This window comes from Protopterus annectens, chromosome 5.part0 (genome assembly GCF_019279795.1).
Source record: "Protopterus annectens isolate FY-2018-M chromosome 5.part0, PAN1.0, whole genome shotgun sequence".
Lineage (NCBI taxonomy): Eukaryota > Metazoa > Chordata > Ceratodontiformes > Protopteridae > Protopterus > Protopterus annectens.
Window position 1 is genome coordinate 1,848,003,185 of NC_056735.1, and position 14,255 is coordinate 1,848,017,439.

At 38.0% G+C, this 14,255-nt stretch overlaps 1 protein-coding gene across 1 annotated transcript in view; it reads left to right on the plus strand.

Annotated features, from left to right (window-relative positions):
* ATP7B (ATPase copper transporting beta) overlaps positions 1–14,255 on the plus strand; it is a 649,813-nt gene that overhangs the window by 351,062 nt on the left and 284,496 nt on the right. The gene's annotated exons all lie outside the window — the stretch shown is intronic.

Here is a 14,255-nt window from a genome sequence, read left to right on the forward strand (position 1 = left end):
GACCACAAAATGGTCTCCTTTGACATAAAAATAAAACCTGGAACCCCAGCTAACCCCAGAATATTCAGGAACCACTCTAAGGCTAACTTCTACTATTAAGTGATAACCTGGCAAAATTTCAAGCCCCCATAAACCCTGAGAACACTATACTGTCTATGCTGAACTGTTCACAGAAACCCTATACAATCAGGTTAATAGCTGCATAGAGGCAGCTGTACCCACCAGGAAGAAGTACAGAATTAACTCAAAAAATAAGCCACTCTGGTGGAATCACAACATTAGTAGGCTGTTTAAGAGAAGGAAGAAAATCATGGCAAAAATTAGGAGGTGCACCACCCAGCAGAATAAAAACACTCTCATCAAACTAAACAAACAACTCCGAGGACAAATAAAGTTACCAAAGCCACATTTGAGGTAAATTTGTCCTCCCAGACCAAAGATAACCATAAGGCATTCTTTAGCCATGTCCACAACTCCAAAGGCAATACATAATTGTGTGCAGAGCTCATAGTTAATGGAGTAACCTATACTGAGCCACACGATATAGCAAATCTAATGCCTACAATTTCATCTCCAGCTTTAACCCCTCTCTTGCCCTCAACCTTTCGTCAGGAAATGCCATCAAATATAACTCCCCCTGCGATCACTAGTGAACAGGTCCTTAAGATCAAGAAAACTGCATCAATGGGTCCAGACAATATCCCAGGATGCCTTCTAAGTAGCAAGAAACATGACTAATCAGACCCTCTAGAATTGCTATTTAACTTTAGTCTCCAAACAGGCTTCTCATGAATGGAGAGCAACAACAGTCATCACTTTGCACAAAGGTGGGCAATCTACGGTCTCTGGAAACTTCAGATCCCGTAGTCTCACTAGTCTTGCATATAAAGCCATGGAAAGAATTATCATGGAAATGCTCAATAATGACATAAGAAACCTTCAGACACTGGACCCAACCCAATTTGGTTTTGTCAAGGGCAGGTCATGCCTAATTAACCCGTTGGACTTCTTTGAGAAGGTCACCAAAGCAATGGATGAGGGCAAAATGGTTCACACTCCCTACCTTGACCTAGCCAAGGCATTTGACACAATACCCTATGTGTGCATTGTTGACAAACTCAAGAGTTTAGGTGCAAACCTTTATGTCACCCAGTGGATAACCGGCTGGCTCACAGACAGGACCCAGGAATTTTGAATTGAGGATTCCACCTCTACAAAGAGGCCAGTCACAAGTGGTATTCCTCAGGGATTGGTCCTACTTTCTAAGTTCGCAATTGATTGCAAATTAGGAGTGTCATTGAGTCCCCCACCAACACAAATGATCTCTAAGAAGGGCTGACACAGACAAACAAATGGTGTCAGAGCCATGGACTAAAAGTAAATGCAAAGAAATGCATAATACTATCCTTTGAGAAGTCATCCACCCTGGTAACACCCATATTGACAGCACACCCATAAGAGCTGACCAAGTAGTCAGAGACATGGGGGGACACATAGAGAGTAATCTAGCCTTTGACCATTGCATGTCTACAATAGTGAGGAAATCTTTCTATGTTGTACAACTTATAAACAAAGGTATGGTGTCTAGGTCCAAGGAAGTCATTGTTCCACTGTTTTCAGCATGCATCAGACCCATCATTGAGTACGAGGTCTCCTTTGGTATTTACCTAACCAGGCATATCCCACAACTGAATCATCCAGAGAGGTCCTTCACTAAAAGAATATGGGGCATAAGTAACAAGTCCTATGCAGAACGCCTCAAGGCCCTTTCCTTGAATTCTGTATTCTACAGGCTGTTGAGGGGAGATTTATGCCTGGCATACAAGGCATTGTCAGACCCTACTCTGATAGAACTCTTGCATATCTGCAAACAAACAGCACTTGAATTACCCATTCTAAAGACTTAAACCTTGCCTATGATATAAATAAGACCTGCTTCAGAGACAGGTATGTATCCCAGAGACTAACTGTGATATAAATAAGATGTGCTGGAGAGACATGTATTTATCCCAGAGATTACTTGTGATATAAATAGGACCTGCTGGAGAGACAGGTATGTATCCCAGAGATTACCTGTGATATAAATAGGACCTGCTGGAGAGACAGGTATGTATCCCAGAGATTACCTGTGATATAAATAGGACCTGCTGGAGAGACAAGCATGTATGGAAATTACACTTCCTAGTTTTGCCATAATTGTTTTCCTTTTGTTGTATATCCTGTTTAATTTAGGATGCCACCAAGTCACTTTGTTTTTGGGGCTAGTTATGAGATTACTTCTGGTAGGTATAGCAGTCACTGACATGGTTATACACAGTTTCTGAGAGCAATTCTGCATAGGCTGCTGTGTTCTCAGGGTTTGGAAGGGCATTTAATTTTGACAAAGAATGACTTAGTAAAACGTAGTTTGCCTTGAAACAGTTCCTAACTGTTATTTGTTTTACTGGGATTACAGAGTTGATTTTGATTTCAAAGGAGACAGATTTATTGTCAGAGTTTACCTGGGTAGATGAGACATGGGTGGGGGTGCAGTGTTTTCCCATATTTGTGAGTGTGAGATCCAGTATGTTGGAGCCTCTAGTGGGTGTATTCACTATTTGGCCAAGGGTGTTTATATTTACGAAGTCCAGGAATCTCTATGCCTGTAGATATGAGGCAATGTAGGATTTCCAGTCTAGAGAGGGGTAATTAAAATCTCCCATGAGTAGGATATTAGGTGGATGGTTATTTTGTCCAGTAGGTCCAAGTATGCATTGTGAAGTTCTTGGGTCATGGAGGGTGACCTTTAGCTGGCTATCTATGTTGTGGGATTTTGTCTGTGGTGGTCTGCATGTGGATGAACTGCCGTATGTCATCCAATTTGACCATCCAGGAAGTATGCTTGTTTGTTCTTGATGTATATCAAGACACCTCCACCTTTAGCATTTGTCTGTGCAGCTACTGGTCTAAAAGTGTGGAAGGCACTGAAACCTTGCACTGATGGGATACTTTCTGCTGCTTTAATCCCTCCCTGACTGAGTAATTCCAAAGATATATGTATTCTCAAGAGTGAGGAGAGCTTGGAGGGAGGGTATTTTTTTTATTTAGGCATCTGGCATTGAGCAGTAACACCTTGTGATTCATTTGTGTTCATTTTGCTATATTGGTAGGATTGTCAATTTGACATTGCCTAAAAAATGCACTATGGCGGTGGATAAAGGTTTAGCCAGTATTCAAAAGCCTAGAGGGGGCAGGTGCAGATCACCCTTGGCAAAACAATGTGGTCTACTAACCTTGTCCTCCCAAGCTTTCAAATATTGGATCCCCTTTAAATAGTACAAAAAGACTAAGTTATGGTTTGTAGCCAATTATTGAAATCTATCATATTTTGCTCATACTGTGGCATCATCCTTGGTGATGGTAATATGCTACTCAGTGCTAGACTCACACCAGCCTGAGACACATAGTCTGAGAGCTCCATAATGTCTATCTTCATATAGTCCAGGGAGGTATGTCTCAGGTCATCTACACCTGCATAGACTATGGTAGAATCATACTGGTACCTGTGGTTTAATGACTTGAGTAAATGCGTGATTTGGCAGACCTAGCTCCAGAAAAGCAACTAACCACTATCTTCTCTTGTTCAACCTGGTCATACAGGCATAATTATGTCTTAACATGGAGTCTCCTATGATGAGAGTCATTAGAAATGTGTTTGCTTGCCTTAGGGGCTTAGTGTTTGGGGCTACATTGAGAGTGCCTGCATGTTTGGTATTACATATTGTTTTTTTCAGAGTGAGTTTGGGCTTGCTGAGGCATAGCTTTGCCAATGGGTGGCCTAGACAATCTTCATTGTTTAGAAAGATGATTTTAAGTGCCTCAGCATACGTTAGTCTATGGATGTGTATTGTGTGCTATGTGAGGTGAATGTTGTGTATGTGGTTTTGACAATATAATGTACGCTGTATGTGAGAATTTAGCCTCCAGTTTCATTGTGTAAGAACATCTCTCACATACTGTATCTGTTTCTTTAAGGATTAAGTGGTTGTCAGTAAACATGAGACAACTCCTACATTGTCTAATAATGCCCATATCAACCAAGCTGGCTACAGAGAAGTTAGGAAATCACATATCCATACTGCCCAGTCCTTTTGTGGGCTACAAGGGGGTGGTGCATTGGGGATAGAAGGCTATTAAGGGTACTTTGTTGGTGCTTAATTGGGGCAGATTATGCAAAACAATATTAAATTCTACTAACTTTAATTTCTACATAGTACTGAATTCTACTAGATCTACAGGTATTGCCACTCAATGCCCATCTAACTGCTCCAAGCTTGTCAGCATGCAAGGTATTTGCTGTATATTTACTTCTTTACAGGGCACAGTTTTATGTACCATTGTTTCTAAGTGTTAGCTTCTATATAGGGCGCTACTAACCACCACTGCATGGTGAGCAATTCTGTGCAAATGTGCCAAATTTAAAGCAGCACAGAAAAAAACAGAAAATTAACTAATGATCCCTCTGGACAATAAAATGTCTACACTATGAAACCTTTCATAGGTTCATAGGTTCATAGGTTAGTACTAGGCTAACTGCCCTTGCGAGCCATTGTAAGCCTAGCCTTGTGAGACTCAAACCCTGCACCTTGTGTTTGTGTTTTCCAACTCAATTAGACTAGGCAAACATCTCCTGCCACAAGATGAATAAACCCAGTCCTTCTAATGTAAAAACACAGTAGAAGAAACCCACAAGTGCAAGCAAACCAATTAAACAACTAGCTGGAAATCCCTTGCTGAAGACAATTTGAAGACAGTCTTACAGCAGTGACAGTGAGAGGAAGAGCATTTTTTTACAAATGTAAAAATAAAAGCAGGAAACAGTAGTGGTCACTGAAAATAACTGAAGCAAGTGCAATTTAGAAAGCAAAATTACTTAGTTTGCCTGAATGACACTAGAGACAAGTAAAATGTTTCTGAAACACCGTCTCGGATGCTCAAATCTAGCAATAATTCACAGTTCTGTCACAAGTGTGCATGAAACTACAAGACTAAGACACAATAGGGTTTACAGTACAGACTGCTAGCTTGCATGAAAAATTTTACTTGTGGAGTTTAAAGTACAGTATAATGTAGATATACAATATTCCCACAGCTGCAAAGTAAGCCACGAGACTAAGGATCCCAGAACAAACTAAATAAATGCAAACACATAACTTTTTAAAAAATGTCTGTTAATCTAACATGGCATTTCTAGCACTGCTAGGTTTGCCCTCTATCAACACCAGCCCCTTTTCCTGTCACAAATTATGGAATAAATTCACTCTGTAACAGAAATTCCTGATTGTTGTAGTGTTCTCGAGCAGTATGATGCCATGAGGATATTCTTCTTCATTTGAATTCCCTGTATCAATAACCCCCCTTCTACTCACAAGTAGTGGTATGAATGAGCTCCATAGCAATGTCAGGAGGAATGTCAGAATGTCCCTGTGTTCTAAAGAAGAGTAGTGATGTCAGAAATGTTTCCGCACAAGCTTTCCTTTCTAGTCACATGGTAGTCCTAGTAACTACAGTGCATGGTTACTAAAGTATTTTCAGACACTGTAAAATTATTATTTTCTATACGAAAGTCCCTATATCTCAACATAACCTCTTTTCCATTCAAAAATAAAAACACAAAGATTATCTCAGTAGCACCAATGTCTGTCAGGCACAATGTTCTCAGACAATGTAGTGCTGTTCAGTTTTTCCCTGTTTCCCACTGTTATAAATGTAATCAGTAAGAACAGCGTCTGGTGGCTGCAGTATTCTCAAGTAATATAACATTGTTAGGATTTTTTTTTTCATTTCTCCAAGTCTTTTGGGTACCATGGCCGGAATGGGCCCCATTCACAAGTCACAGTACAAATAAAGTTCATGAAATTAGTATTCTTTCAGTCTTTGATGTTAGCCAAAAATGCCCAGAAATTAGTCCTTCTACAATTCATATGGATTTACATGTATAGGTAGCACATCTAAGTATGACTGCAGGGTCTTTTTTATTAGACCCATTGCTTTTACTACTATTGGAACTCTGTGGGTATTTTTCTTCCACACTTCTCTCCTTTCTGCCTGCAATTCGTGATATTTTATGACTTTGTGTGTGTCTGAATGTAAGATACTACAATCACCAGGTGTGGCAATTTTAATGATCAATGCTACTTTTGTCTTTTTTTCATGGACTATTGTATTTGTTTTTTTTCCCATCTATTTTCTTGATCCATTGGTAATGGCTAATTCCATATGATGTACACTTCATAATTTTCTATAATGCTTTCTGGCTCATGTTTACAATGTTTCTCATGTACTCTATATTGTAGCAGACAGGTGATCCGCTGTGGCAACCCCTAACTGGGAAAAGCCGAAAGAAGAAGTGTTTGTACAATCCCCAGTGCAACAGTCATGCCACATTATTGTGCCATGAGTGTATCACACCCAGCATAAAGATGTGCAACTGTTTCTAATTCATTTTGATAGAACCTACATGTTTGTTATTCCCACATGTTCAATGGAAGTTGTAAACCAACATGTACATAATCCACTATCCTGGGTTTCCATTACTAACCTTTCATCTTTTGGTTTCAACTCACCTCTCCTTAACCATTCTTAGGTCATATCCTGATCAATATGAGGTTGTTCCACGAGATCACTATATTTAATACAATATTTATGGCTTTCCCGCATTTCTTTCCTTCTCACCTGATCCTTCTCCTTTTACTCTTCTGTTTATTTGCCACATTTAGTTGCTGTCTGTTTTTTGCTTTCTTCTAGTCTGCTTTCCATTCCTGTTTGACACTAGAAGATTTCTGCCAAATGAAGCAGAGAGGTCATCTTGGACTTTCTCTCTTCATATTTTAAAACTTTTACTGTCTTTGGATCTGATAAGATCAGCAGATATACATGCACTCCCAAGACTGCAGATCTATACATGTAATAAATCAATTCTGAAGAGGCTCATACCTCCTTCAGAGAAAGAAATATATAATCTTGGTATATGCACTGATGTTTGTATATTATTTGATAAGCATACAGCATTTTCTTGTTTTTTTATCCAACTGACCTTATATCTTTTTTTAGGCCAGTCAGTCATGCCAAAACTATAATTTAGACCAGGAAGAACAAATTGGTTTACAGCTTGGACTTTATTAACAGATGTCAAGGCTGTTTTCAATATTAGTTTTAGTTTTCTGAAGTATTCCTTACTGAGATTTATTCACATTTGTTCATGTTTTATTGCAGATCCTTCATCAGTTCCCAAATATTTATATACTCCCTCCTGCTCAGGTTCCTTTGTATCACATGCCTGTCCAAGACTGATATTTTCTTGGTACTGCAACTTTCTTGTTTTAAACATTGCTTCTTGCGCATTTATCAAGACCAAATGACATTCTTATATCGTCCGAGAATGTTTTAACCACTTGCACTTGTGCTTTCAACTTTTCATCTGATAAACTGTACTGTTTTTAAGTTATCATCAAAAAATTAGATGAGAAGCCTTTAAGTAAAGATGTTTTGTGGAAACCAAATTGTAACCATGACTTAATCTGTTAAGTAAACAGCTTAATGGGTTAAGGGTAAGGCAAAACAGCAGCGGTGACAGTTGTCCTGGAATATCCCCCTTTGAATTATTATCCCCTAGAAGAATAATTTGACCTTTATCATGGCTTAACTGTAAAGTAGTTTGCCACTGTTTCATGGTCACTGTAATGTAATTAATGAATGTAAGAGGTATCTTATGCATCTGTTAGTCCTCCTTTATCCATGAATATGGGATATTGTCAAATGCTTTTTGTAATATATCTATGCTATACTTAGAATTTTCCTCTTTTAACAATTCTCTGTTATGGCTTTATTTAGCAATAAATTATAATTTTTTTCTATATGCCTTTCTTTTGTTACGCTTTTGTTCTACTGCCATAATTGAGTTTTTTTTCTAAATCACTATAAACTCTGTTTGCGTCAGTTCCAGTATATAGTTTGTATATCATTGGAAGCAGAGTTATTGGTCTATAGTTTTTGGGATGGCTTACAGATGAACTCTTAAGGAAGAATATTGTTTTCCTGTTGTTAACCAAGTTGGCATATCTGTTTGGAATGCACATACAAGTAATTCTTACTCAGGGCTAAATCATTGCCTAAAGATGTTAATGCTTTTAACCAGAAGTTAGGTACTATATCTGGGCCTGGGGTTTTCCAGTTAGGAGCTTTTCTGAATTCTGTTTCAATTTTTCTGACTGTTACTTCATCCCATTTCATATTCTATAGATTTGAACTCCCTGTTTCTTTTAATTTTTCTGCCCAATCGGCATCTTTGTTATATGTTCCATATGGTCTTCATAAATATTTCTCCAAAATGTGTCTAGTTCTTCTTTTTTTGGTGGTGTTAATATTCCTTTTGCTTTGTTTCCCAGTTCTGTATAAAATGTTTTGGGTCATCAATAAATTGCTTATTTTGCACTTTTCCTTTGCTTTAGTTTATTGTTTGCAATAGTGTGAAATAGATCCCGGTCTGTTCTAATACTGTGTGCTGCTTTTACCTTATCTGTCTTTCTAAGTATTTTTGTTGATCTATTTTATATTTTTCTAGCAATGACACTTCTTGTCTTAATTGCCGTATAGTTTTCTGTATCTGATGCTTCCATTTTGGCATTTTATTTCTTCACTTCCTTTCTCTTATTGCTCTATGTTTTTGTAGTAAGATTATCCCTGGGGTTTATTAACACTTACACTAAGTGCACACCATTCTGAGTGAACAAACACCACAAGCATAAATCAAACCTTCTTCCTTCTAATGTTACATTTCCTACTGATCTTCTTGCAGCCTTAAATATTGAGCCAGAACTCACAAGGGTTACCACAAAGTGTTGACTACATGTACACTTAGTGTAACATTCTATGACTAGAAAGCACAAAAAATGTGGTAGGGATATTCTTGAATACAGAATGTGTACACTTAGTGCAGGTGTTAATAAATCTGTCCCATCTCATTAATTTAACTGCACATTAATACATCCTGTTTGCTTCTGCTATATCACATGATTTCCGTCAATAGTCTTCATTACTGTGTTCATCTGTTTTATCAAACTTCTAACATTTTGAGTCTTATTTACTATCTGTAATCTGTTTATCTGATTAATCTTAATATGTCTATTTCTATTAAATAAAGCAACTCTTGCCTTAGATCATTTCCTTCTAAACTGAGAGCACATTCTTTGCTCTCTTTTTCCTGTTGGCATTCTACAGAAAGTTCCAGAGCATCTTCCTGTGCCATGTCCTGCTTACTAGTATCCTGCAATATCTGCTGTTCCTTCATTTGGGAACGAATTGGCCCTGCACTCCAAAATATTCCTATGTCAGAGTTGCCACTGTTTTCTGCTTCTTCATTTTCTGTGCAACTCCAAATAAACGTTTGTACTGGCTTCCTACAGAAGGCTGCAGAGAATCATCATGGAGCAAGTCATCAGATGCCTCCCTCTTTAGGGACTCATTGTTCTATCATGTTGCGACATTACCTGTTTTAGACTTTCTACACCAAATCCTTCACTATTCAGGAAATTCATAACTTCAGTTTTATTTGTTTAACTCCTACATTACTAATCTTCTCTTATGAGTCTTCCCTTTGTTTTCTTATTTTTGCATTGTAAACTGTTCCATATCTGGGTCCATTTGCCTGGATTTCTCTTCAAATCTCTTTGGAGCTGATTTTTGTATTGATTAGGCTGGCTTTCTCATTTGCATAAATATTGCACCATATCAGATCTCTTTTGCTTTCTCATGTCCGTGTTTCTTTTTTATACCTTTCAAAAATCTCTGGGTTTTGTTCTTTATATTTTTGCACTTCCTCTGTCTCTTCATTTCCCAAGTGGCTCAAAGTTTCTTCATCTATGTAATGTTTTTTTATGGATTTGTTGTGTTACTGAACAGAAACTTACATTTGAAGCTTTTGACAGTTTTTCTTGTGCAAATATTTTTTTCTTCCCTCTAATTTCTCTCTTAATCTTTCTAAATATCTTCTATCTTCAAATTCTGTGCTCCTTGCACAATAGTAACAATATATAATTTCTTTCTTATCCTCATGATGTAGATCAATACACAATTTCTTTCTTATCCTTAATAGTTCACTCTGTCATCTTTATGGATTGTTTTTTGTGGACTACTGTTTCCTTCTACAATGGTGGGGGCATCTTCCCCTTCAGCCTGGCGTAACTCAATTGTAGGAATGTTTGCGTGTCTTAAGGGTTCTACAATGTCATTTTTTTCCAGTCCTGGCACCAGGGAACACACCAGGATTGGCACTTTTATATCCTGGGACCTGTGCACACAGCTGTCTTTTTATTTTTAACCTACCAGTCTCCATGATGCAGTCTATATATCAATGTATTCTTGATGAGATTTTGTTAAAACAGGGTCTGCCACATGAATGTACTCACCAAGACTTGAGGATGAATTCAGTTCCAACAATGGTAGTCTCCTTTTCTTGCTGATTTTGATTTCATCATCTCTTCATTCTTGTGTGGAATTCCCCATATCACTACAGGCTCTTTTTTCAACTCAACAGTAACATCCAAAGGGTTAAATGGCATTTAATGTTGTTTGGATTTTTACAGTGTGAACTTCCCTATATTAATACGGGCTGCCTTTTTCACTCAAAAATGATCATGTAGCAGTGGTACAGCAATCATATTAACTGCAGGATATGCATGTCACCATATTCTCAAGCTGCTGTTTTTTTTTTTTTTTTTTTTTTTTTTATTTGTCACATTCTCTGTATCGTAACGCCAACCCTATTCCATTACCTGTCAGAAATAACAATCATTCACTCAGTAGCAGAAATGATTGCCTGCCACTGTATTCTCAGACAATGTGGTGCTGTTACTCCCCCCATGGAATTTGTCGCCTCACAGTAAGACGCTGTCCGGTTTGATTCTCAGCTAGAGCGTCTTCTGCGTGGAGACATGCGTGAATGGGTGTACCTTCGTTGAAGGTTGTGCGTCAGGGCTGGCAACTCGGCATGTAAAAATCAACTGCCAATCATTAGCAGACCGGAGTTCCACTGTGGCGACCCCTAATTGGGAAAAGCCGAAAGACACAACAACAACACAAGCCCCCTTTCCTAGTTACAAATAATGATACAGATTCCGTAGGTAACAGCAATGGCTGAGTGCGATAGTGCTTTTAAGCAGTGTGGTGTTATCAGTACTTTTTTTCTGTATAGAATTCTAGATCCCTTTTCCACTTACAAATGTATATTGAATGATAATCTTAGTAACCGCAATGTACGTCAGACATGGTGTTTACAGGCAATTAAATCATAATAGCCTGGTTTCCCTTTTGAATTGCTTTTATCAGCACAAAGCCTTTTGTTTATTCAGAAAACACATTTTAATTAAACTAACTGATGATTGCGTGATAGTCTTTTAAAGCACATTGTCATTGAAAATGATATCCTACACTGTTCTCCACATTCAGAATACAGATTCTGTCTTCCTAGGGTCTGCAGAACAGGAAGAATCAAACACCCCTTCCCAGTTCAGGGTGTTGTGACATTGTTGGGTTTCTTTACTTTTTCATTTCTGAATGATCATCCACAGCAGTTAAAATGCAGCTTCTGCCTTTAATTTGTTGCAGTAGAGAGTTCAATCCTCCATTTTTTTCTGAAAAAAAGAATGAAAAAGTCACTGTGCTATGAGCAGTGACTTTAACTGTCATTGCCCAGACAAATAACTCCTAAAATTGTAACGAATAATTGCAATCGAGCATGATGTAAAAGAAATCTCAGCTGTGAGACTGATTCGTAACCACTTCAAACTCTCCTCACAAATAAATAAGATTCACTCCTCAGGCTGACTGACTGCTTAGGAGACCTAGGAACAGGGAGTGGATTGGCTATGAATTGTTACTGTGTTAGTAGGGATCATGAAAAGCATGCCACCATAATGTCTGGGGTTCTGATTTTAATTCCTTTACAATGTTCTGCTTAGGAGACTTAGGAACAGAGAGTGGATTGGCTGTGAATTGTTACTTTGTTAGTAGGGATCATGAAAAGCATGCCACCGAAATGTCTGGGGTTCTGTTTTTAATTCCTTTACAATGTTCTGCTTAGGAGACCTAGGAACAGGGAGTGGATTGGCTATGAATTGTTACTGTGTTAGTAGGGATCATGAAAAGCATGTACCGAAATGTCTGGGGTTCTGTTTTTAATTCCTTTACAATGTTGAGTTTGTTACTATAAACATACCTGAAGAATGCTGAGGCTGGGATTTTTTTTTTTACTTTAAAATGTATTTTAACACTATGAAATAAAAAATGGTAAGTGAAAACTGAATTAGCTTAGCACCCATACTTGTGGTTATTGTCTCTGGGGCAAAAATAACCTAGAACCTGCAGTTAAGGGGAATTCAAAACTCTTTTTGTAGCCATGCTCACAGCATGATATCAGTGCACTATCTGGTTGCTGGATGCAGTGATTTGCTAAACATAGAACCTGTGGCTAAACTGGCTTGTGACTAACATTAGGCCCAGCAGGAATGGTCAGTTTTCAGGTGATACCTAAGGTGGCATTTATGCTAATTAGGTATAATTGGGATTAGACACCAGACAACTTGCCATACTGTTTTTTCAAATGCCATGGGATCGTTTACAGCTACCCAAGCTAAGACTAGTTTAAGCAGATAGGATATCAGTTTAAAATACTCTCCTAAGCATAGTATCTCAGAAGTGAGTGCAGCTCCCCATTAATGATGCCATACAGTGTCCACACTGTAGCGCTAATCCAAGTACCTAATCAGGGGACAAAACCCACCTAGTCCTCATTGCAGTTGTTGCATCAACAGAGGTATGGCTGCCACCTAATGAACTACTGACTGATACTATTAACAACTTCACATACAGGAGCATTGAGGTTCTAATTATTCAGTATAGTTTCATGCCGAGGACTCTGTAAATTACAACTTGTGATTTACAATCAGGATTGTGGCAATTTCATGCCAAGCATTCTTTGTAAATTGCAACTTGTAGTTTACAATCAGCATTGTGGCTTGATATTAGCAAAACTGCAATGATGGGTCTCTGAGACTGATCCCCTGGCTGACTCCCTGCTTAAAGGAGCAATTTCATTTTCTCTGCATCACTTGCCTATACCTTAACAAATCCACAATCAAGTCCGTCCTTACTCTTTCTTGAAAGAGCTGTGTGAAAAAAACAACACTTGGTCATCTAATGTAGCACAACAAGGTTAAAGGAATGCTTATTATTGAAAAAAGTAAAATAAAGTAAATATGTCAAAGCATCTAGTAGTAAATGTAAACGAGAACATAAAACAAGTGGGTAAACAAACCACAACTATCAAATGCTATTTCTGTAATATTTTATGAACAAAGTGTATAATTTCATTTGTACACATTTAATTGCATATTCTTCATGAAAATAAATCTGTAGGACAGTTGCCCACAGTGCAAGTTATCTGCAAAACAATTTTTTTTCAGTAATGATGAAACTTAAGAGTTAATCCTTGATGAAGTTAGAATAATAAATAAATAAATATATTTCAATAGACATTATTAGTATACCAAGGGTATGCGGTGGTGGTGCTGTGGTAGCGTTGTCGCCTCACAGTTAGACGTTGCCCGTTCGATTCTCAGAGCGTCTTCTGTGTGGCGACATGCGTGAATGGGCGCTCCTTCGTTGAAGGTTGTGCGTTAGGCCCGGCAAGCCAGCATGTCAAAATCTATTGCCAATCATTAGTGGACTGGAGTTCCACTGTGGCGACCCCTAACCGGGAAAAGCCGAAAGAAACAAACAAACAAAGTATACCAAGGGTAAAAAAATCATAACAATCTGATACAGATGTGAAGTGCACTGAGACATTGTTTGTGGTTGTTTGATGACATGTTTTTAAATAAACTATATAAAATAAAAATCACAATCATTCCCTTTTTTAGTTCTCACTTCTGCTTTCAGATACACATCTGTCTCAAAATCAAAGACTTAAATTTAAGAATGTTGTACCCAAATTCGAAACTGATTGCATCTTAGCTGTAATTCAGCAGACAAGGAAATGGCAAGCTTATTCACTGATCTCAACTCCTATTGCACCCTTCTTTCTGCATCTAATAAATGAGAGGTTTGTCAGGATAGACCTCCAACCACATTAAAAATAACACATTTATCATGACTCAGTTTGACTGCTATGTCCAGCATAATGTTGCAAAGGACTGTGTCAAATGAGAAAACTGTCTACC